This window comes from Lissotriton helveticus, chromosome 11 (genome assembly GCF_964261635.1).
Source record: "Lissotriton helveticus chromosome 11, aLisHel1.1, whole genome shotgun sequence".
Taxonomy (NCBI): Eukaryota; Metazoa; Chordata; class Amphibia; order Caudata; family Salamandridae; genus Lissotriton; species Lissotriton helveticus.
The window spans coordinates 1,059,232,142-1,059,254,641 of NC_136072.1; the positions used below are offsets into that span (position 1 = coordinate 1,059,232,142).

The 22,500-nt window shown below is 49.5% G+C and overlaps 1 protein-coding gene across 6 annotated transcripts in view; it reads left to right on the forward strand.

Moving 5' to 3' along the window:
- Window positions 1-22,500, forward strand: part of CCDC62 (coiled-coil domain containing 62) — a 167,584-nt gene that overhangs the window by 126,221 nt on the left and 18,863 nt on the right. The gene's annotated exons all lie outside the window — the stretch shown is intronic.

The window sequence follows — 22,500 nt, forward strand, 5'->3', positions numbered from 1 at the left end:
AAAAGGGAAACAAGCAAAATAATCATCGTAGAGAAACACAAATGAGCTATTATATCCTATAGTATAAAAAGCATTCTTTTAAATATGACAAAAACCTAAAGCGAATATAGAAATATATACAACATTAAGAAGATAAATAAATATCAACAGGTAACCAAAATGATTGATAAGAGATAGAATTATGATTAATCCCATTCATGGATAATTGAGCCCCTTTTCTAGTAAAGATAACCCATGACCACCAAGCATGAACAGATAATTTAGAAATATCTTTCCAACAAAAAGTAATAGATTTTAATGCAGCAGAAACAAGAAAATTAAAGAGTTTACTCTCTAACTCATTCAATTTTGAAAAAAGTAATGCAGATTTACATATAATTATAGGAAATGAAACAGTAACATGAATATTCAAAATCTTTTTTATGATATCCCAAACTTCAGACCAACATTTTAAAACTAAAGGACAATCCAAAAGCATATGTTGTAGGGTACCTGGATGTAATTTACAATGCCAACAATCAGCAGAGGGAATAAGTTTAGCTTGAAATAATCGTGAAGGAGTCCATAAACGATTAAATAAAATATAAGAGGTGGTTTGATATATTATATAGGTAGCCAGCCAGATATACTACTAAGCCAAATATCTTTCCATATGTTAGTAGATAATGAAATAGAAAGTTCTTCATTCCAAAAGTTTGCAATCTTATCAATATTACTAACAAGCGTATCTGATAATTTTCTATATAAAATGGAAACACCACGAGAGGAATGTGCAATTGTTTGAATATACATAGATAAATCAGCTTGAACATTAGAGGGGATAGCTGTTTGGAAGGAGTCTAAGATGGAGTTACATAAAAAATAATATTTCGGAAGATCTGATTTAGTCAAACCAAATTTTGATTGTAACAATTCAAAAGAGATAAAAGTATCATCAGTATATACATCTTTGAGGTAAAAAATACCAGCTTTAATCCATGAAGACCAGAAAGTAACTTTTGTATTTAATTTAATAACAGAACTATACCATAATAAAAGATCTTCAGTAGTATTCATTGGAGAAAGAAAAATTAAAGCAAGATCATTAAATAACATTTTTGTAGATTTAATAATAACCGATTTGTTTAGAAATTTATTATTGTTGGACATGGTTAACAGAGTAGGCAAAGGAAATGGATTTACTATAGCTTTCTTAATAAATAGCCACATAGGGGGATTATTCAACAAAGAGTAATGAAACCATAATGAACTTTGCTTTAAAATAAAGGCAGCATGATAAAGAAAAAAGTCAGGGATACCAAATCCCTCATTGCGTTTAGGTACTTTTAACATTTTATAACTGATTCGAGGAGCTTTATCACTCCATAAAAACTTTGATAACAGTTTATCCACATCTTTATAAAACTTTAATGGAAATTGAGTAGGGATCATGGCCAAAGTATAAAAAATTGTGGGAGCTATATTCATTTTGATAGAATCTAATCTACCCCACCATGAAAGATGTAATGACGACCATTTAGAGGTTTTATTTTTAATAAAATTTATGATAAAATCACAATTTAAGGTTATTGTTGATTTGATGGAGGAAGAAAATAAAATACCAAGATATTTTAACTTAGTCTTTTGCCAAATAATTTCATGCATGGGAAGCATATCAGGAGTACAATAAACATTTAATTGGAAAAATTTAGTTTTATTGGTATTCAGAGTGTATCCAGAGACTGCAGAGTATTTCAATATAATATCCATTAACGGGGGAAAAGAATATATAGGGTCACTAATAAATAATAGTACATCATCCGCATAAGCAAGAGTTTTAACAGTAACACCATTAATAGTAATTCCTTCAAAATTGTCACAATTTCTAATAGAGGCAAGAAAAGGTTCAATGCCAATTAAAAATAAAAGAGGAGAAAGAGGACATTCTTGTCTTGTACCTCTAAAAAGTGAAAAAGGAGAGGAAATAAACGAGCAGTAGGAGCAAACTATAAAGCTTTATTCATGCGGATAAAAGAATCCCCAAAATAAATGAGGATAGCACGTGGAATAAAAATTGCCAATGGATTTTATCAAATGCTTTTTTAGTATCTAAGGCCAAAATACCAGAAGCTAGCGTTAAAGTAGAACTTTGTTCAATAATATGTAACAACGTTCTTTTATTATTCGCAGAATACCTATTCTTCATAAAACCAGATTGATCAGGGTGTATACTATAATCTAATACAGGGCCTAACCTAGTAGCAAGAATTTTGGCATATAATTTACAATCTTGGTTAATCAAGGATATAGGACGATAATTGGTTACAAGAGTGGGGTCTTTATCTGGTTTAGGGAGAATAATAATTAAGGCTTCAGTAAAAGACCCAGAAGTTGTTCCTGTGGAGCTAAATAAAGTAAAAAGTTGGGATCAGAATGGCAAAAGGTGCGATTGAAATTCTTTGTAAAATTCCGCCGGAATTCCATCAGGTCCGGGAGATTTATTCTTTTTCAGAGATTTAATGGCAGATATGATTTCATCTTTAGTAATAGGTGCATCAAGACTGGTTTTGTCTGTATGTGAAATTTTGGGTAACTGACAGTAGTTTAAAAAGGAATCTAATACAGAAACGTCATTGACATCTGGTTTATTATATAATGTGGAATAAAAATTCAAAAATTCATCAACAATTTCATTATGAGAAATAGCTATATTACCCTGAGAACCATGAATTGAAGTGATATGAGTTTTATCTTTTTTGATGCGTAAATAGTTGGCTAACAATTTACCAGATCTATTAGCATTAAAACTAAATCTAGCTTTAGCATTAGAAATTTGAATGCCTGCCCTTCTACTAAGCAGTGAATTAAATTCATAACGTAATTTTTGTAGTTTAAATTTGTATTGAGGGTTATTAGATGTAATGAAAACGCGTTCATATTTTGCAATTTGTTTTTGTAGGTGTGTAGTAGTCGCATGAAATTATTTCTTTTCATGAGCCATAATAGAGATTGTTACTCCTCTAATATAAGCATTAAAGGCATCCCATCTATTAACCATAGAAATAGAACCTTCAGGATTGAGAACAAAATATTCTTGTATAGCTGCTAAGAGTTTTGGTTTATTGGACTCATTTAAAACTGTACCAGTATTCATTCGCCATCTGGATTGTTTAGTAAAAGTGGAATCCAAGTGTAAAACTAAAGAAATCATAGCATGATCAGAAACGTCAATGTTTCCAATATTAGGAGAAGAAATTGAGGTAATGAGGTGTCTAGAAACAAATAAAAAGTCAATTCTAGTGTGAGAATTATGCGGATTTGAAAAAAAATGTGAAGCTTTTTGCAGTAGGGTAATGTAATCTCCAAATATCAACTAATTTAGTAGTTTGAAGAAAGGATTTGAAAGCAAAATAACCCTTAGAAGGATGAAATTTAGTTTGAGAAATTCTATCTAGTAAGGGATCATAAATAACATTAAAATCACCTCCAACAATTAAAGGTACATTACCAATTTTAAGAACTTCTGTGGTAAGATTAGACCAAAAATTAGGGTCATCTGCTGTAGGACCATAAACATTTAGTAGAAATAGAACTGAGTCATGAACCTTAATTTTAACGAGAATATATCTACCATCCTTGTCAGAAGTTTTACTCAAAATTTGACAGTGAAGTTTTCTTGCAAAAAATATGGCTACACCATTTTTCCTACCATTTGCTGGAGAAGAAACAATAGCATCTACCCATTTCTTCCTCATATAACCCAAAACTTTATCATCAATATGAGTCTCCTGTATAAAACAAACATCAGCTTTGCAACTACTTAAATAATCTAGAATTTTCGTACACTTAACTGGATGGCGCAGTCCTTTAACATTTAATGAAACAATTTTAAGCTTATGTGAATTAGCCATAATGGGAGAAAGGATAATAGAGATCGAGAAGAGGAAGAAAAAAGAAGAAGAAATAAATGAAAGGAAGGTAGCTCCAGAACAAGAAAGAAGTAGCTCCAAGAAATATAAAAGGGATAGAGAGAAAAGAAAAAACATATAAAAAAGACAAACACAATACATATATAAGGACTGTGAAGCGCACACACGGCTTACAAGCATGGCCAGAACCGCTGAAGCCCAAAAAATTCAAAGGTTATTCAAAAATCTGTCAGTAAAAATTAAACAAAAAAGAGTCAGGTAGTAGGGTCATGAGTATCCATCGAATGTTGACCGTGCTAATCCAGAAAGTGCCGCAATTCTTCTGGTCGATGAAAGGATTTGGAAAAGTTATCTTTCCATATGCGCATTGTAGATGGATCAAAGAGTCCATATTTGAATCCTAGGCTTCTCAATTGTGGACGAAGGGCAGCAAAATCTTTGCGTATAGCAACAGTTTCCTTGGCAAAGTCCTGGTGAATAAAAATGTTATTGCCATTCACCAACAATGTAGGAATTTCTCTTGCAGCTTTCCTTATCAAAACAAGATGGTGATGACGAAGGACTTTAAAAATCCTTTGCCTAGGCTTAGTATTACGAGGGTTACGATGTGAAGGGATTCTATGGGCTTTATCCACTTCAAATTTTTCTGGAAATTTGATATTTAAAAGGCCAGGAATCAAGTTTTCCAAATATAGACGGCAATTAGAACCCTCAACTTCTTCAGGCAAATTAAAAATGCGAAGATTGTACTGTCTAATGCAATTTTCCATATCCAAGAGCTGAGAGTGCATAGGGAGTATTTTTGCCACCAACGGAGAAAAAGCATCCACTTTGGTCTTATTATCTTGAATTTTGATGGAATTATCAGAAATTTTCATAGACAAACAAGCCATTTCTTTACGCACATTTTTAATTTCTGACGCAATATTGTCAGTATTAACTCGAAGAGCTTGAATTTCTTCCAGAATTAATGAAAGGGAAGGCTCAGAGGATTCCACAACCTTAGATTTAACTGGGGGTGGTGAAACTTGTTGCTTCCTTTTATTATTGGCAGAATTTTTATTATCCATTTTGAGGAGGAAAAAACACCCAAAAGCAGAATTAAAAATGAAGTATGGAATAAAGCTGCAGATAAATGAAGAAAAATGAAGAAAACCAGTGTAAAAATCATTAAAGTCACTGGTGCAGCAGCTAAAAAGGATTGTGGGTGTGGCTAGGGCCAAGCCAGGCCCTTTCCTGCTGATCACTCCGCCCCCTATTCACACAAGTCAGGCAGTACCTTAGGCAGAGGCTGGGAGCAGGATCCAGAGAGCCCAAAACAGCACTTCCGGGTTGCAGAACGACTGGAAAACTCCTCTGGGGGTAGGAATCCTTATTAATAGAGAAGCGACCCCATTAGCGCTCTGTTTCTGACAGGGAAATCGTCGTTAAACATAAAAACGGGCGTTTTTCACGAAGGAGCTCAAGCGGCGGCGGCCATGTTGATTCGCGCGCACGCGCGTCTCCGAGGCAAAGACGTTTTAAGCCATAGTCATCTGACAAATTGCCTAGGGCCCCCACCTTCCAAGGGACTACCACAAGGCCGGCTTTAGGAGGGTGCGTACTGTGCGGCTGCACTGGGCGCTGACCTGGAGGCAGAGAACTGACCTGGGGGTGTGGAGGCTGTGTTTAGTAATAACTTACAATTTAAAAGGACCTGATTCAGAGTTCCTAGTGCGTCTAGCTTTCAGGCAACAATAAATATGTCAAGATAAATCTTGTGATTAATGTTCCTGCTGGCCAGAAAAATCTTTTTTAAATTGTCTGGTGGAAGTTTTGACTCGCCATAAAGTAGTGCAGATGGTTAATATGCCTGCTGCAAAGACAGATCTGTATTTTTAGATAACTGAGTGAAGTAGTAAAGCCAGCCTTTTCCCGCGCTTTAAAACAAATTAAATGTATGTGAAAGAGGGGCTATGGAGAGGTTGTCAAAAACGATTATCGCACAGGGCAGTGCCAGTGCTAAAGCCGGCCCTGGACCACCAGGTAAAATGAGTGAGATAGTCGACAATCCCGCCATCTGCTCATTAAAAAAAAGTTTATTTTTTTAATTTGGTACAAAAGGAGGTGGTGATGGACGGAGCATCTGAACCAATCAAACACTCACACCCAGTCAATAGATCTGGGTTTAATCCATTACCGTTCTTTAGCCCACTCTGCCACCCCAGTTCAGACATGGCCATATGCAAATCAGTCTGACCCTGTGCCTCATGGGAACAGTCCAGCCCGAACTGCCAAGCCATGCCTTCCCTAGACCGGAAACCAGCTTCCAAGGTCCGGTTTCTGGCATTTCAGCCCTCTTCAGCCCGGCTTGCTTGAATCCAGTGGCAAAGCGAGCAAGGGACTCACGTCCGAGCATAGCCCGCCAACTTATGGCGAACAAAGTGGTACAAAAGGGGGTGGTGATGGACGGAGCATCTGAACCAATCAAGCACTCACACCCAGTCAACAGATCTGGGTTTAATCCATTACCGTTCTTTAGCCCACTCTGCCACCCCAGTTGAGACATGGCCATATGCAAATCAGTCTGACCCTGTGCCTCATGGGAACAGTCCAGCCCGAACTGCCAAGCCATGCCTTCCCTGGACCGGAAACAAGCTTCCGAGGACCGGTTTCTGGCATTTCAGCCGTCTTCAGCCCGGCTTGCTTGAATCCAGTGGCAAAGCGAGCAAGGGACTCACGTCTGAGCATACCCCGCCAACTTATGGCGAACAAAGTGGTACAAAAGGGGGTGGTGATGGACGGAGCATCTGAACCAATCAAACACTCACACCCAGTCAACAGATCTGGGTTTAATCCATTACCGTTCTTTAGCCCACTCTGCCACTCCAGTTCAGACATGGCCATATGCAAATCAGTCTGACCCTGTGCCTCATGGGAACAGTCCAGCCCGAACTGCCAAGCCATGCCTTCCCTGGACCAGAAACAAGCTTCCGAGGACCGGTTTCTGGCATTTCAACCATCTTCAGCCCGGCTTGCTTGAATCCAGTGGCAAAGCGAGCAAGGGACTCACGTCTGAGCATACCCCGCCAACTTATGGCGAACAAAGTGGTACAAAAGGGGGTGGTGATAATAATAATAATAATAATCCACATTTGTATAGCGCACAATCACCCGTTAGGGTCTCTAGGCGCTGGGGGCCGTCGGGAAGATTAAGCAAGCTATTGCCCAGAGTCACATGGTGCTGGGCTAACCTGCCGCCGGAGCCGGGGATCGAACCCTGATCCCCAGATTCCAGCGTCAGTCGCCCTGGCCGCGGCGCCACACCTCTTGGACGGAGCATCTGAACCAATCAAACACACAGGAACCGAGGGCCGGATTAACTAAGGGTTTTCGCCACAACAATGTTAAGCAAAGTGACGCAAGCACTTGCAAAGGAATTTTGCGATAGAAATGTGCCCTTTCTAGTGCAAATAGCACTTTGCATCAAGTGGGCGTTACTTGGGAGTATTACTGCACGCAGCCATAGTTTTGATGCAATGCCTGATCTACTAAGATAGCCAGGCCAAGCTTTGCATCAAAGAACACTGCCTGCTTGAAGCAGGTGCTAACATGGAGAATTGTATTCATTTCTCTGAATGCTCCACAAATTGCATGTGCTGCACTATACAGCACAATGTGTGGAATATTTCAGAATTTGTCATGGCATAGGATTTTCTTCTGAAGGTGTGCTACCAGTACAACTCCTGTGTTAGCATGCACACAGCCCTGCACGTGGTGCAAAGGTCATGTGTGGGGCTAGCCACAGAGTTAGTGCGCAGAAGCAGGTCATTTTAATAACTATGGCTCTGCGCTGCTCTCTCCCCCATGTGCAACAGTGTTGCACTTCTTTGCACACAAAAATAATACATTTGCCCCTTACCATGCTACCCTATCCTGCCCAGCCTTAACTCTCACACTCTCAGGCAGTTGACAATTACATTGAAAAATAGTCTTTGTCATTTCTGACTCCTTAATTCACCTCAACTCTTCTACCTTATTCCCTCTCATAACCTCTGTGTATCTCTGCTTCTCTGTGTTTCTACATTCTATCTCTGTACCTCACTTATGTCTTCCTCACCTTTTTCAAAACAACCAGTATACCTCACTCAACTTCATCTCTCTCTGCCTTTCTCATGACTTGTCGCTCTTGGTCACTTTACGTCTATATCAGGTGATCACCTCTCTCTACCTCATCTCGATCTACCTCATCTCTCTGTCTGACTTCACTGACTTTTTCTATCTAACCGCTCACTCTCTTCCAACTACTTTACTCTCACACAGCCTCATCCCTGTCTTTGCTTCACCGCTCTCACTCACCTTGCATGTCTTTCACCCTTTCCCCGTCTCACCGCCCCCCTCACGTCTCTAGCTCATTTTTCTCTCTCCCTCACATCTCCCTGGCTAGCTCACCTTTAGCCCACCTCATTCTCTCTCTCTACCTTACCTCACTACCAAACCTGTCAATGTATCTCATTATTTGTTTACTACCTCACCACCTCCCCTTTTTTCGTTCCACCTCAGTTTCCTTTCCTTCACCTCTCTAAATATCTGAGCTCTTTCTTGCTACCTCTGCTCTTCTACCCCTTTTTCTATATCATCAACTCCTCCCTCTCTTTCTCTCCCTCGGTATCTCACACAAACAAATCTTTCTCCTGACCTTTTTCTCTATTTCGAGTCGTTCTCCATCTTAACTATCTCTCTCAAACTTTCTTTATAAATGTCTTCCTCTATCTCACAATTCTCTACCTCTGTATAAACCTTACCTTTCTTACTGTATTTTCCGCATGCTTCTCAGCTTCCTTTTTTGTCTTATCTACCCATGGCCTCTATTTATTCCATTCTCTCCTGCCCCATTACACTTTTTATCCAACCCGTTTTTCTGTACCGCTTCTCGTTTTGCTCTCTCTACCTTGAACCTCTTCGGTTTTCCTCCTGTCTCTCTGTCTACGTCTACCTTTCGTTACCTTTACCTTTTTCTCACGTGTCTCTTTTTATATATTACCTATCTCACATCCTCACTTCTTGGAGTACTGTACTCCTCTGTCTACTTTTCATTCTCCCTATCTCTCGCTTTACAGCATTCTAAAAATGTACCCATTTCTCTACGTGTGTTACTTTCTACCTCTCGTTATCTTTTCTTCTGGCTAGCTCCGTCTTTTCTATTTACTTTACTTCTCTCCTTACCACTCATATCTATCTCGATCATCTCCGTCTCTCCCTCTGCTTCAAGTCTCTTCAAATATTTATCCCTTACGTCCCTGTCCCTCCCCTGTATCCTGGCTCGTCCAGTTAAGTAACTCAGCTTGGTAACAGGTAGCTGCCAACTGTCTAGCCTGGGAAGTGTACCCTTAGAAAGAGAAGAGGGACAAGGCAGGGGAAGAGAAATTAGACAAAGTTTTAGCTTGTTAGCCAAGTGGTGACAATCGTCAGAGCAGCAATTTGATTCTCACTTTTTCTGTAAGAGTGTCTGTAGTGAAGGGAACATATTGGTAACTACAAATATTCGCCAACTATAACTACAACATCAAGTGATATGTGCCGGAGGATTACTTTAATATTATGCGCTAGACCACTAAATATTTACCAAGTCACCCTTAATATGTTGTTCCTACAGTGGGAGTAACGAACTGAATTTCGTATAAAATATTGCAAGTAAATAACTGCTTAATGTTTTAATACAGAAGGACCCTAGATCCAAATTGAAAATAAAATGTCATTATCAGTGCTTGTTCAAGCTATTTTATAAATAATTATCGGCTAGAGGAGAGCATGCAGCTAGAGCTTTCAGCTGTTTTTATGTCACCCGTTTGTGAAGGTTCAACATATAAGTGAATCTAGTTTGCATCAAAAGTACTTGAATGGGGTGAAAAGGGACAATAAATTCAAAGTTGCTGCAAACAGGGAGCCCCAAAATATATTTCACATTGGACCCCACAAATCCTTAAGTTGGCACTAAAGTGAGGCATTACCAGGAGTGTTGATTGTATGTAACGGCAGTCAATGTACACTACTTTTATTTATGTTATTCCCAAATGTATCCGTCACTTTTTGACCCCAAAGGAGCCACTGTTCCTTTCAAAATTTGACAAGAAACGGTGGAGAAGCTGCATTAAGTGTTACCTCTGTGATTATAAATTTGTTACGCATAAAATTGCAAGCATAACAATTAAAAGTTATTGGTGTAAGAAAAACCAACTGCTCTATGCTGCATAGAGCAAGAAAAATCACTGAGCGAGTATTCATGTCTTGAATATTATTGAACATGAAGTGACAACCACTGTCCGAGCAGTGTTACAATGGAGTGCAAAGCGAACGAACTCTTATGGCATATGCACCGCACCTATGCATGCATAACGAAATGTACTTATTGAACTTAGGTCTTTTACAGCTGAGTGAAGGAAGCACACAGGTACCTGAACCTCAAATGGGGTTGTTAGAAGAGCAGAACTAGTCTGAGAGTTTTGAGTGCAACCATAAATGCTTTGTAGCTGTCTCTCTTTCTGGCTGTTAAGGCTGTTGCCTTAGGTAGGCATTGCAAGCAGTTGAGCATGTATTCATCATCTGGATGCCTTGACGAGATCACTAGAGCGGCTCCATTACTACCTCCAGACTGGGAAACAGGCCAGTGCTCGGCAAAGGATCTTAAGCCGGTAGTGCCAGGACTTAAAAACCACCATTCGGATGTAAGTAATAAAAGACCATTGCCAGTCAATCTTAACAGCCAGTTGTTTGGACTCCAAGGAACATGAATGTAACTGGCATCTTTCTCTTTCGCATAGACTTCCATCCAAAATATCCATATCCTGATTCATTTTCCTTCTCACTTGTGCACAATTTGATAGTGAGTGAATAAAGTGGATAAATCATGCACTAGTCGATTGGGTGTGCACTCACTGGCTACAGATAACTGCAACACTTACTTGAATAGTAAAGCACAAAATTTCGATGCACTTTTTCTAAATTGTGGCCTCACATTTCTGCAACAACACAAAATATGCACATAGGCTTCCCCCTCTATTTAACTGCTTGAGTTTGTTTGCTGGACACCTCTTCTCCACAGACACAGTCTGGTGTTAGCTGAATTCATCAGCGTGAAATGATTATACCTGCATTACTACAGATCCCAAAAACAGAGCTAAGAAAAAATCCTCTTAACCTTCTGATTTACTAAAACTAGGATTCATTGCAGTCTTCTTGGAAGGAAATGGAAGTTTGGAGCTATGCTGTGTGTAAGAACAGGAGGCGAAACAGGTCCGACTTGAGTTAAAAGGTCTCAACTTCAGGAGTCAATGCACTCTTAAGTTGACCAATATTGTAGTTTTATGTTAATCGCTGTCTTGGCTTTTCTTTTTATGGAACAAAAAACGTACCCAGGGAACACCCATCCATCATCAGGGAAATTGAATCAAGCCCCACCCTCCTTTGGGTTGTATGGATGTGTGCATATGACACTATATGTGCAGAAGGCAAAAAAAACTCACCAGAAGACTGCAGACCATTCAGAACTTGGTGGCAGAAATCATTCTCAACTTCCCACACCACACTCTCATCACCCCAGAAGGAGCTCCACTGGCTACCCATTCTCAAACGAGCATGTTAGACGGGGACTCTGGTTGGGGATTCAGGGAGAGCCAGGGTCCGGGTCCCGTTGCGGGGAGGGTGGACAGCCCGACCATGCGGCCTGTCCAACATGCGTCCCCCCCAGCTGAAGGCGGGGAGAGTCAGCCATCTTCCTGGGGACTCTCCTCGCTGAGGCGGAAAAAGCGTGACAGGCCGTCGGCGTTGGCGTGGTCCTGGCCTGGACGATGTTCCACCGTGAAGTCCATCCCCTGCAGGGAGATGGACCAGCGCAACAGCTTCGGGTTCTCCCCCCGCATTTGCATCAGCCATTGCAGGGGTCGGTGGTCTGTTTGCACCCGGAAGTGGGTGCCGAAGAGGTAGGGCCGGAGCTTCTCAAGTGCCCAGACTACGGCGAAGGCCTCCCTCTCAATGGTGCTCCAGCGCTGTTCTCGGGGCAGTAGGCGTCTGCTGATGAAGGCCACTGGTTGGTCGACCCCTTCGGGGTTGAGTTGGGAGAGGACGGCCCCCACACCATGATCGGAGGCGTCCGTCTGCACAATGAATTCCCGGCTGTAGTCGGGAGCCTGGAGCACGGGAGCCGTGCACATGGCGGTCTTTAATTTCTCGAAGGCCGATTGGCAGTCCGGGGTCCAGTTGACTGTTTTGGGGCTCTTCTTGGAGGTGAGCTCTGTGAGGGGCCCCACGATGCTGCCATAGTCCTTCACGAACCGCCGGTAGTATCCGGTGAGCCCCAGGAAGGCCCGGACCTCCGTTTGGGTCGTAGGGGGTTGCCAGGCCTGGATGGCAGCAATCTTGAGCTGGAGAGGGGCCACCAGCCCGCTTCCCACTTGGTGTCCCAGGTAGGTCACGGACCCTTGGCCAACCTGGCACTTGCTGGCCTTGATGGTGAGCCCGGCTTGCTGGAGGGCGTGTAGAACCTCCCGCAGGTGGCGGAGGTGGTCGGTCCACTGGTGGCTGTACACCGCAATGTCGTCCAGGTAGGCGGCGCTGAAGTCTTCCAGGCCCACCAGTACCTGGTTCACCAGCCGTTGGAACGTTGCCGGAGCGTTTTTCATGCCGAAGGGCATTACTTTAAAGTGGTAGTGCCCGTCCGGGGTAGAGAAGGCGGAACGTTCTTGTGCCCTAGGGGTGAGGGCGATCTGCCAGTAGCCCGCTGTTAGGTCGAAGATGCTCAGGTAGCGGGCGGCCCCCATCCGGTCAATTAGCTCATCTGCCCGGGGGATGGGGTGAGCGTCGGTCCTGGTAACTGCATTCAGCCCCCGATAGTCCACGCAGAACCGGAGCTCAGGGGCAACGCCCGGGGCGGCCGCCTTGGGAACCAGGACGACTGGGCTTGCCCAGGGGCTGTCTGAGGGTTCGATCACTCCTAGGGTCAGCATTTTGGACACCTCGGTCTGGATGCAGGCGCGCACCCGGTCTGGTACGCGGTACGCCCGGTGTCGAATAGGAGGGCTGTCCCCGGTGTCCACATCGTGAAGGCACCAGGGGGTGACTCCGGGTGTGAGGGAGAACAGGGAGGCGAACCGCCTCAGGAGGGCTTGGCAGTCTTGGCGTTGCTCCGGGGACAGGGCCTCGGAGAGCTGGACCCCTTCCACTGAGCCATCCCGCTCGAGGGTCCTCAGTAAGTCCGGAAGGGGTTCGGAGTCTTCTTCCGTCCCGTTATCGGTAGCCATCAGGAGGCTGAGTTCGGATCGCACAAAATGGGGTTTGAGCCTGTTGGCATGGAGGACCCGTAGAGGGTTCCGGGCCGTCTCCATGTCGATTAAATAGGTGACGGGCCCCTTGCGTTCGATCACCTTGAAGGGTCCGGACCATTTGTCTTGGAGTGCACAGGGTTCAACCGGGGACATCACCCAGACCCGTTGTCCTGGTTCGAACTCAATGGAGGATGCGTGCTGATCGTACCATCTCTTCATGTCCTCCTGACTGGCCTCGAGATTGGCTTTGGCGGTTTCTCGGAACCGCCGGGTCTGGTTGCGGAGAGCCAGGAGATACCTGTAGATGTCCGGGGGAGTTTTCTGGGGAGGCTGCTCCCAACCTTCCTTGACTAGGCTGAGGGGGCCCGGACGGGGTGCCCGTACAGGAGTTCAAATGGGCTGAAGCCGAGGGATTTCTGCGGGACCTCCCGATAGGCAAACAGGAGGCATGGAAGTAGCACGTCCCACTGGCGTCGAAGGGGTTCCTCTAGGCCCATAATCATTCCCTTGAGGGTGCGGTTGAACCTCTCGACCAGTCCGTTTCCTTGCGGGTGATAGGGGGTCGTGAATTTGTAGGTGACCCCGCATTGTTGCCAGAGAGACTTCATATATCTGGAGATAAAGATCTGAAAGAAACAGGTTAGTATTAGATTCCTTACCTTAGAATATCCCCAGGCGTCAGTCTGGATCCGGAAACTTTTGCGTAGCAGTACCCCTGCGCGTCGGTAGGCGTCGTCTGCAGGCGTCCCCTGCGGCTCCGCGTCGTCGGCGTCGTGCGCCGTGATGACGTCGCTGGAGTATATAGACGCCGCCTCCGCGCGCTGACGTCAGTTCTTCTTTTTTCCGCGCCAGTTAGCGCAGATCCGAAGAGCAGTACTCCGGTCTTTTGACCAAGTTTTTTGTTAACTGATTGATCTTTACGGTGCCGGTAGGATGCCCGGTTTCAAGAGTTGTGACGAGTGCGACCGCCTGATGTCGGTCACCGACCACCATCGACTCTGCCTCCGGTGTCTGGGCGCGGACCACGACGTGGAGTCCTGCGTCGACTGTCGGCCTTGACTGGAAAAGCTAGGCGAGAGCGGTCCCGCAAGCTTCTCGAGCTCCGGTTGTCGGCCCCGCGTCGAGAGCGGTCCCGGTCCGGTCGGAGGTCGAGGGAGCGGTCGAGGGAGCGGTCGCGGAGCCGCCATGGGCGCTCCGGGAGTCGCCACCATTCCTCCGGCTCGTCAGGTAAGCACAAGAAGTCGGGGCGTCGCCATCGCACCCCCGACTCCCCCCGACGCCCGCGTGCTGCGGCCGGGGGCTCGGGTGACCCCACCCCCGCGGTCCCGCATGGGTCGCCGACGCCGTCTACCCCACACCTGTCGGTCCCTGGGGAAGGCGCGTCGCGTGAGGAGATCGAGGCCTTCCTCATTGCTATGAGGGCGAGGTCTTCTCCGGCGGGGCCTTCGGCGCCTGCGGGCCCGTCGGTCCCGTCTGGGGGCCCGAGCGGTTCGGGTGCTCCTGCCCCGGCGCCGCCGGTGGCTCCGGCCCCGGCGCCGCTGGTTCCCTCTGGTTCGTCGCCGGCTGGTCTCCCGGCCTCTCCGGCGTCGGTTCCTGTGGGCCAACCCGTGGTACCGCCCCCGCGTGGTGCAGCGACTCCGCCGTCGGCTCCGGCCGGCGTCGGGTCCCCGGCACCGACGCCGCGCGGCGCCACCCCCCTTTCCTCCCCGACTCCGGACTCGGAGCCGGACCGGCGTCGGCCGACGCCGGACCCGACGCCGATGGGGCCCGTTGACCCCGATGTCTATATCGTCGACCCAGAATATGGGTATGACGAGGAGGAGTATGGAGAGGGTTGGGAGGGGTCTGAGGACCCTCTATCCCGTGCCTGCCAGTACGATGTGGACTGGGTAGGTGATCTGGGTGATGCCAGTGGCCTGGACGAGTCGCCCAACCCTGGGTTTGTCTCTCCGTCCCCTGTGGCGTCCGAGGCGGGTGCTGCCTATTCGGTGGTCCTGATGAGGGCTGCCAAGGCCTTACACCTTGAGCTCCCCGTCGCGAAGGTCAAACCGAATATCCTGACGGAAGTTTTTAAACCGCAGTCATGCCCCCAGGAGCCTCTGCTGCCGTTTAATGAGGCCCTGACGGATGTCCTTCTGGGCACCTGGTCCAGGCCCGCTTCTGGTGCGCCGGTTGACCGGAACGTTGCCAGGCGTCACCGTCCCTGCTCGGACGACCCTGCCTTCCTGTCCACCCATCCCTCCCCGGAGAGTCTGGTGATCCAGGCCTCCACTTCACAGTCCGCATTTCCGTCGGCTCCGCCCGACCGGGAATCAAAGAGGTACGACCAATTTGGTAAAAAAAGTGTTTTCCTCTTTGAGCGCTGGACTGCGGTCTTGTAACACCGCGTGCCTCTTGGGCCGCTACACCCACTCCCTGTGGGATACGGTCGAGGAGTGTTTGCCGCAATGCCCCCAGGAAGTGCGGGACAAGCTCACCCGGGCCTTGGTTGAAGGCCGGGATGCGGCGCGGTACTCGATCCGTTGTGGTCTGGACACCACGGACTCACTGGGACGGGCCATGTCCACTACGGTGGCGATTCGTCGCCATGCCTGGCTGAGATCTGCCAACTTCTCACCAGACGTCCAAAATACACTTATGGACATGCCATTTGATGGCAGTCGCCTATTTGGTGACAAAGCGGACCACGCGCTGGAGCGCTTCAAGGACTCCAGGGTCACGGCCAAGTCCTTGGGTCTCTCGACCCAGCGCCAGCAGACGGGTTCGTTTCGGCCCTTTCGTGGCCAAGGGAGGGGAGGTCCCACACGTGCTGCCAGCCACGCGGCGCAGAGCGCTCCCCAGCGCGGTGGCGCCCGTGGTTTCCGCCGTGGTGGCGGTAGAGGCCAGCGTCGTGGTCAGTCCACGCCTCCCTCCGCTGCGGCATCCAAGCCTTCCTAGTCCGAGCTTTCGGGCTCACGTGACGCCAGTGGGTGGCAGGGTTCGCCATCACCACTCCCGCTGGCGCGCGATAACATCGGACAGGTGGGTGCTGCAGCTTGTCCGAAGGGGCTATGCCCTCCCCTTCGAGTCCACTCCTCCAGCCATGCCACCGCAGAACCACCGTGTGTCGGGGGACCACTTGACACTTCTGCAGGAGGAAGTTACGGCCCTCTTGGCCAAGGGGGCCATCGAGCGCGTTCCTGGGCCAGAAGTAGGGTGTGGTTGCTACTCCCACTACTTTCTGGTACCCAAGAAGGACAAGGGAGGCCTGCGTCCTATCTTGGATCTACGGAACGTCAACGGCTTCCTCCGGAAGGAGAAGTTCAAGATGTTGACTTTGGCTCAGGTCTTGGCTGCTCTAGACCCACAAGACTGGATGGTAGCGTTGGACTTGCAGGATGCGTACTTTCACATCCCCGTCCTGCCGGCCCACCGGCGTTACCTGCGGTTCACGGTAGGCCACGAGCACTTTCAGTTTATCGTGCTCCCATTCGGCCTTACCAGCGCCCCACGGGTGTTCACGAAAGTGATGGCGGTGGTCGCAGCTCATCTGCGCCGGTTAGGGGTTTCAGTCTTCCCCTACCTCGACGACTGGCTGTTGAAGGCGGGCTCGCCCCAGACAGTCGTCCACCACCTTCAGATGACGGCAGACCTCCTGCACGAGCTGGGGTTTTCCATCAATGTGCCGAAATCACACCTGTGTCCCTCTCAAAAGCTCCTTTTCATCGGAGCGGTTCTCGACTCGGCGCAGTTTCGGGTTTATCCTCCGGAACGGCGGGTCCGGGATATTCAGGCTCTGATTCCCATCTTTCAGCCGTTATCCCGGGTTTCGGTCAGGTTGACGCTGCGGCTTCTGGGGCTGATGGCCTCCTGCATCCTTCTGGTGCATCACGCCAGATGGCGGATGCGGGCTCTGCAGTGGGACCTGAAGTTTCAGTGGGCCCAGCATCAGGGCAACCTATCCGACCATGTCCTGATCTCGGAGGGCACTGCGAGACAGTTGCAGTGGTGGCTTACGGACCGCGATTGGGTCAGGGGCAGATCCCTCTCCCTTCCCCAACCGGAGCACGTGGTTGTGACGGACGCGTCCCTCCAAGGCTGGGGTGGCCACTTGGGAGAGGCGGAGATCAGAGGCCTCTGGTCTCCGGCGGAGTCCCGGCTCCATATCAACATGTTGGAGCTGCGGGCGATTCGCCTAGCACTGAAGGCATTCCTCCCCTTTGTCAACGGGAGTGTAGTGCAGGTGTTCACGGACAACACCACCGCCATGTGGTACTGCAACAAACAGGGCGGTGTGGGGTCGTGGACCCTTTGCCAAGAGGCTCTGCGCCTCTGGCAATGGCTGGAACGTCAGGGCGTGACTCTGACGGTTCAACACCTGGCAGGTTCTCTGAACGCCAGGGCGGACGAACTCAGCCGTCGGTGCTCGGTGGATCACGAATGGCGTCTGAACTCGGATGTGGCGAGAGGCCTCTTTCAGCAATGGGGAGAGCCTTGGTTAGATCTATTCGCCACAGAAGAGAACGCGCAATGTCATCAGTTCTGCGCGTTGGAGTTTCCAAGACGGCACTCGCTCGGCGACGCCTTTCGGCGCGAGTGGAGTTGCGGTCTGTTGTACGCCTTTCCGCCTATACCACTTCTGCCCAGAGTGCTGAAGAAGATCAGGCGCGACCGGGCCCAAGTTATCCTTGTGGCTCCGGACTGGGCTCGAAGGTACTGGTATCCCGAGCTACTCAGCATGACAGTCGGTCCCTCGATCCGCCTGCCCCTTCAGGAGGACCTTCTGTCGCAGCAGCAGGGGACGGTCCTCCACCCGAACCTGTCCAGTCTCCACCTCCATGCGTGGAGATTGAGCGGCGACAGTTGAGGCCATTTGACTTGCCTCCTGAAGTCTGTGATGTCATTCTGGCAGCCAGGCGTCCCTCCACAAAGTCGGTATACGCCTGCCGGTGGAACAGATTTGTGGCATGGTGCACAGCGAAGGCTGTGGATCCCCTTTCTGCCCCTCTGTCTGAGGTTCTCCTCTTCCTCCTTTCCCTTGCCCAGCAGGGCTCTGCTCTGGGCACTATCAAGGGCTATCTTTCTGCCCTTTCCGCCTTCTTGAGGCTACCTGATCAGCCATCTTTGTTCAAGTCCCCTATTGTGTTGAGATTCTTGAAGGGCATCACGCACATGTATCCTCCAACTCCGTTCGTGATGCCTCAGTGGGACTTGAACCTGGTTTTGACTTTCCTGATGTGCGCTCCCTTTGAGCCCCTTCATTCCTGTCCTCTCCGTCTTCTCACCTTAAAGACGGCCTTCCTGGTAGCCATCACCTCTGCCAGGAGAGTGAGTGAGCTCCAGGCTCTTTCTATTCAACCTCCTTTCTTGTCTGTTCATCCTGATAAGGTGGTTCTTCGGACTAGACCTTCTTTCCTGCCCAAGGTAGTCTCTGCTTTTCACATTGGGCAGTCCATCACCTTGCCCTCTTTCTTCCCGCCTCCGCATCCTTCAAAGGATGAAGAGCGGCTCCATCGTCTGGACCCAAAACGTGCGCTTTCATTCTATATGGATCGCACACGCCAGTTCCGGGTGGATGACCAACTGTTTGTTGGCTACGTGGGTGAGAAGAAGGGAAGGGCGGTACAGAAACGGACCATCTCTCGGTGGGTCGTCCTGTGCATCAAAGCATGCTACTCTTTGGCTCGGAAGGAGCCTCCTGTTGGGCTGAGGGCCCATTCCACTCGGGCCACGGCGGCTACTACTGCCCTGGGCCGGGGAGTCCCTTTGCAGGACATTTGCCAGGCGGCCACGTGGGCCTCGCTGCACACCTTTGCGAGGCACTACTGCCTGGACAGTCAAGTCCGGAGGGATGGTTTCTTTGGCCGTTCGGTCCTCCAGGACTTTCTGGTGTAGGTTGTATTGGTTCGCAGACCCACCACCGGGGTTGGTATTGCTGGGGTATCTATTCTAAGGTAAGGAATCTAATACTAACCTGTTTCTTTCAGATGAACAAGTTACTTACCTTCGGTAACGATATATCTGTAAGAAACAGTAGTTAGTATTAGATTCCTTACCGCCCCGCCCATCCTCCCCGTTCTGCGAACTGATACCTAGGGTTAAGGACATCCCTTTCAGGGCCCTAGTTTCAAATGGCACCAGTGTTGGTTCTCACATGGCTCTGCGTGTTCTGGCGCGGAAAAGCTGTGTGCAAAGAACTGACGTCAGCGCGCGGAGGCGGCGTCTATATACTCCAGCGACGTCATCACGGCGCACGACGCCGACGACGCGGAGCCGCAGGGGACGCCTGCAGACGACGCCTACCGACGCGCAGGGGTACTGCTACGCAAAAGTTTCCGGATCCAGACTGACGCCTGGGGATATTCTAAGGTAAGGAATCTAATACTAACTACTGTTTCTTACAGATATATCGTTACCGAAGGTAAGTAACTTGTTCTTCGTGCCCCTGTCGCTGACGACCTCCCGGGGGAACCCCACCCGGGAGAAGATCCCCATCAGGGCTCGGCCCACCACGGGGGCCGTCACAGTCCGAAGAGGGATGGCCTCGGGATAGCGGGTGGCGTGGTCTACTAGGACCAGGATGAACCGGTGTCCTTGGGCTGTTCGGGGGTCGAGGGGCCCCACAATGTCTATTCCCACTCGTTCGAACGGGGTGGTGACGACAGGAAAGGGTTGTAAAGGTGCTTTGATTTTTCGGCCACTTTTTCCGCTGGCCTGGCAGGTGGGGCAGGCCCTGCAGTGGTTGGTGACATCCTTTCGCATTTGAGGCCAGAAAAAATGGGTCACCAGGCGGTCGTAGGTTTTATCCTGTCCCAGGTGTCCGGCAAGGGGGACATCGTGGGCTAAGTTCAGGAGAAAGTCTCGGAAGCGAAGGGGCACCACCAGTACCCGACTGGCTCCTAGTTCTGCAATTTTCTGCTCGCTGTAGAGCAGGTCTTGGTCCCAGTAGATCCAGTGGGCCCCCGAGGTATCCCCCGTGCTCTGGGCCAGGGCTTGCTGCCGGAGTCCTTCGAGAGAGGGACGTGTTTTCTGTTCGGCCCGGAATTGTTCCTGAGTGGGGCCTCCCTCCTGACGCCATTGTGCCAGGTCAGGGACGTCCCGAAGCTGGTCGGATCCTTCTTCTGTTTGGGTCGGGGGACTGGCTTCTGGGGCGGCCCCCTCTGGGATGAGCGCGGGAGGAGGTTCCGGCCACTCGGGCTCTTCTAGACTGGGGACCGCGCGGGCGGTCATGGACCGGGTCGTGACGCAGACCCATTCGGGGAGGCCGAGCATCCCCAGGTGTTCCCTCCGTTCGACAGCTGCCCAGGGAGAGCTTTCGAGGTCGTTTCCTAGGAGGCAATCCACGGGGGCATCATCGCGGACCGTTACCTTTAACATCCCTGTTACTCCTCCCCATTCGAAGGGGACGCAGGCCATGTGGCATAGACTTTCGGAATTGTCTGCGGATCGGACAGGGCAAAGAAGGTTCGGCAGGATTTGGTCGGGAGTGACAAGGTGGCGTCGGACCGCCGTTACACTGGCCCCGGTGTCGCGGAGGGCTTCCGCCCGGCGGCCATTAATGTTGACCCACTGACTGTACTTCTGCGTGTTGGCGGGAAGGGGGGCCCGCGGAATCATCCTTCTCTCCCCCAAGCAGACCAGCGCCATGGCGGCTGGTGCCCACTCAGAGGGGTCGGTCTCGTACTCTTCTTGGTCTTCCGGGATTAGTTCTTCCCCTAGGGCGGCCGCTGCGACCTGGCGGGGGGTAGTGTTCGGATTCTTTGGGCAGTTGGGATCACTGGCGTAGTGGCCGGGTCGCTGGCATCTGTGGCACATAACGTTGGCCCGGAAACCGGCCCGGATGGCTGGGCTCCCTCGGCCGACCAGGGTCGAGGGGCTGCTTGTGGGTGACAAGGGGCCGGGGTCTCTCCCCCGACTCTGGCCTCCTCCTCCTCCTCCTCCTCCCCGGGGGCGATGGGGCCCTGGGTACGGTCTGGATGATTCGCTGGGTCCGTTCCGGCCAACTCGGGTGCTTTCCCACCGGTCGGCTTCGGCGGCGAGTTGTCGAGGTTCGGTTAGTTTACTGTCCAAGAGGTGTTGCCGGAGTTCCACGAAGCAGTTGTTCGACAGGTGCTCCCATACGATAAGGTCAAAAAGTTGTTCGTAGGTGGTCACTTTGTTGCCCTTGATCCACCCTTCGAAGGCTCGACTAAAGAAGTTCACGTACTCCACCCAGGTCGTACCCGGAATCCGTTTGCAGTCGCGGAACCGCTGGCGGTACATCTCGGGTGTGAGTCCGTATCGAGTGAGGAGGGCGGCCTTCATATGGTCGTAGGATGTCATCAGATGGTCCGGGAGTTGCAGCAGGGCGTCCCGCCCTTCGTTGACAAACCTCCCCCATAATCCGGCTCCCCAGTCGCTCCGTGGAATCCGGTGGGAGGTCATGGCCACCTCATAGGCTTTAAACCACTGCTGTATATCATCGTTCTTGTGGTATTCCCGGATGACATCTTTGGGGATGTGAACCTTGGGCTCGGTAGAGGCAGGCAGGGTCGGTCGTTCGGGGAACCCGAGTTCTTTATTCTGTTTCTGGATTTCCAGTTCCTTGAGATTGCGCTCATGTTCGTACGCTAGTTTCTTTTCCTCTAGCTCTCTCTGTTTTTGCTTCTCTTCTCGCTCCTCTCGGAGCCGTAAGTGTTCCAGAGTTATTTTTTGTTCCGCCAGCTTGAGTTCTCCATCCAAGCGAAGTCGGGCTAGTTCTAATTCGTGGAGTCTGCTTTTTTCTCTTTCTCGGATCTCTTCCAGGGAGAGACCCGCTCTTCTTCTTTCTTCAGTTGGTGCGGGGCTCGTCTCGGTTGTTCGTGTTCGGGGTACGGCCGTACCCGTTTCTGCCCAAGCTTCTAGGGCCCGTTTGAAGTCTTCCTTTGTGCTCAGACCTGTGGTTGGAAGGCCAAGTTCTATGCAATATTGCTTCAGTTCTCGGTGGTTGTAGTCTTCCAATTTTTCCATCTGGAATTTTTCCGTTGTTCCGCTCTCTGTTGTCATGGTGGTTGTGTGTCGTGGGGCGAGTGACTTTCTGTACGATTATGCGTAGGTTCGGATCCCGTCGCTGGCCACCAATGTTAGACGGGGACTCTGGTTGGGGATTCAGGGAGAGCCAGGGTCCGGGTCCCGTTGCGGGGAGGGTGGACAGCCCGACCATGCGGCCTGTCCAACAGAGCACAATTCAAACACCTGACCCACACTTGCAAGGCACTAGATAACGCTATCCCAGCATACCTCAATGATCACATCTGCTTTCACAAACCTTCCATACACCTCCGGACTCCTAGTTG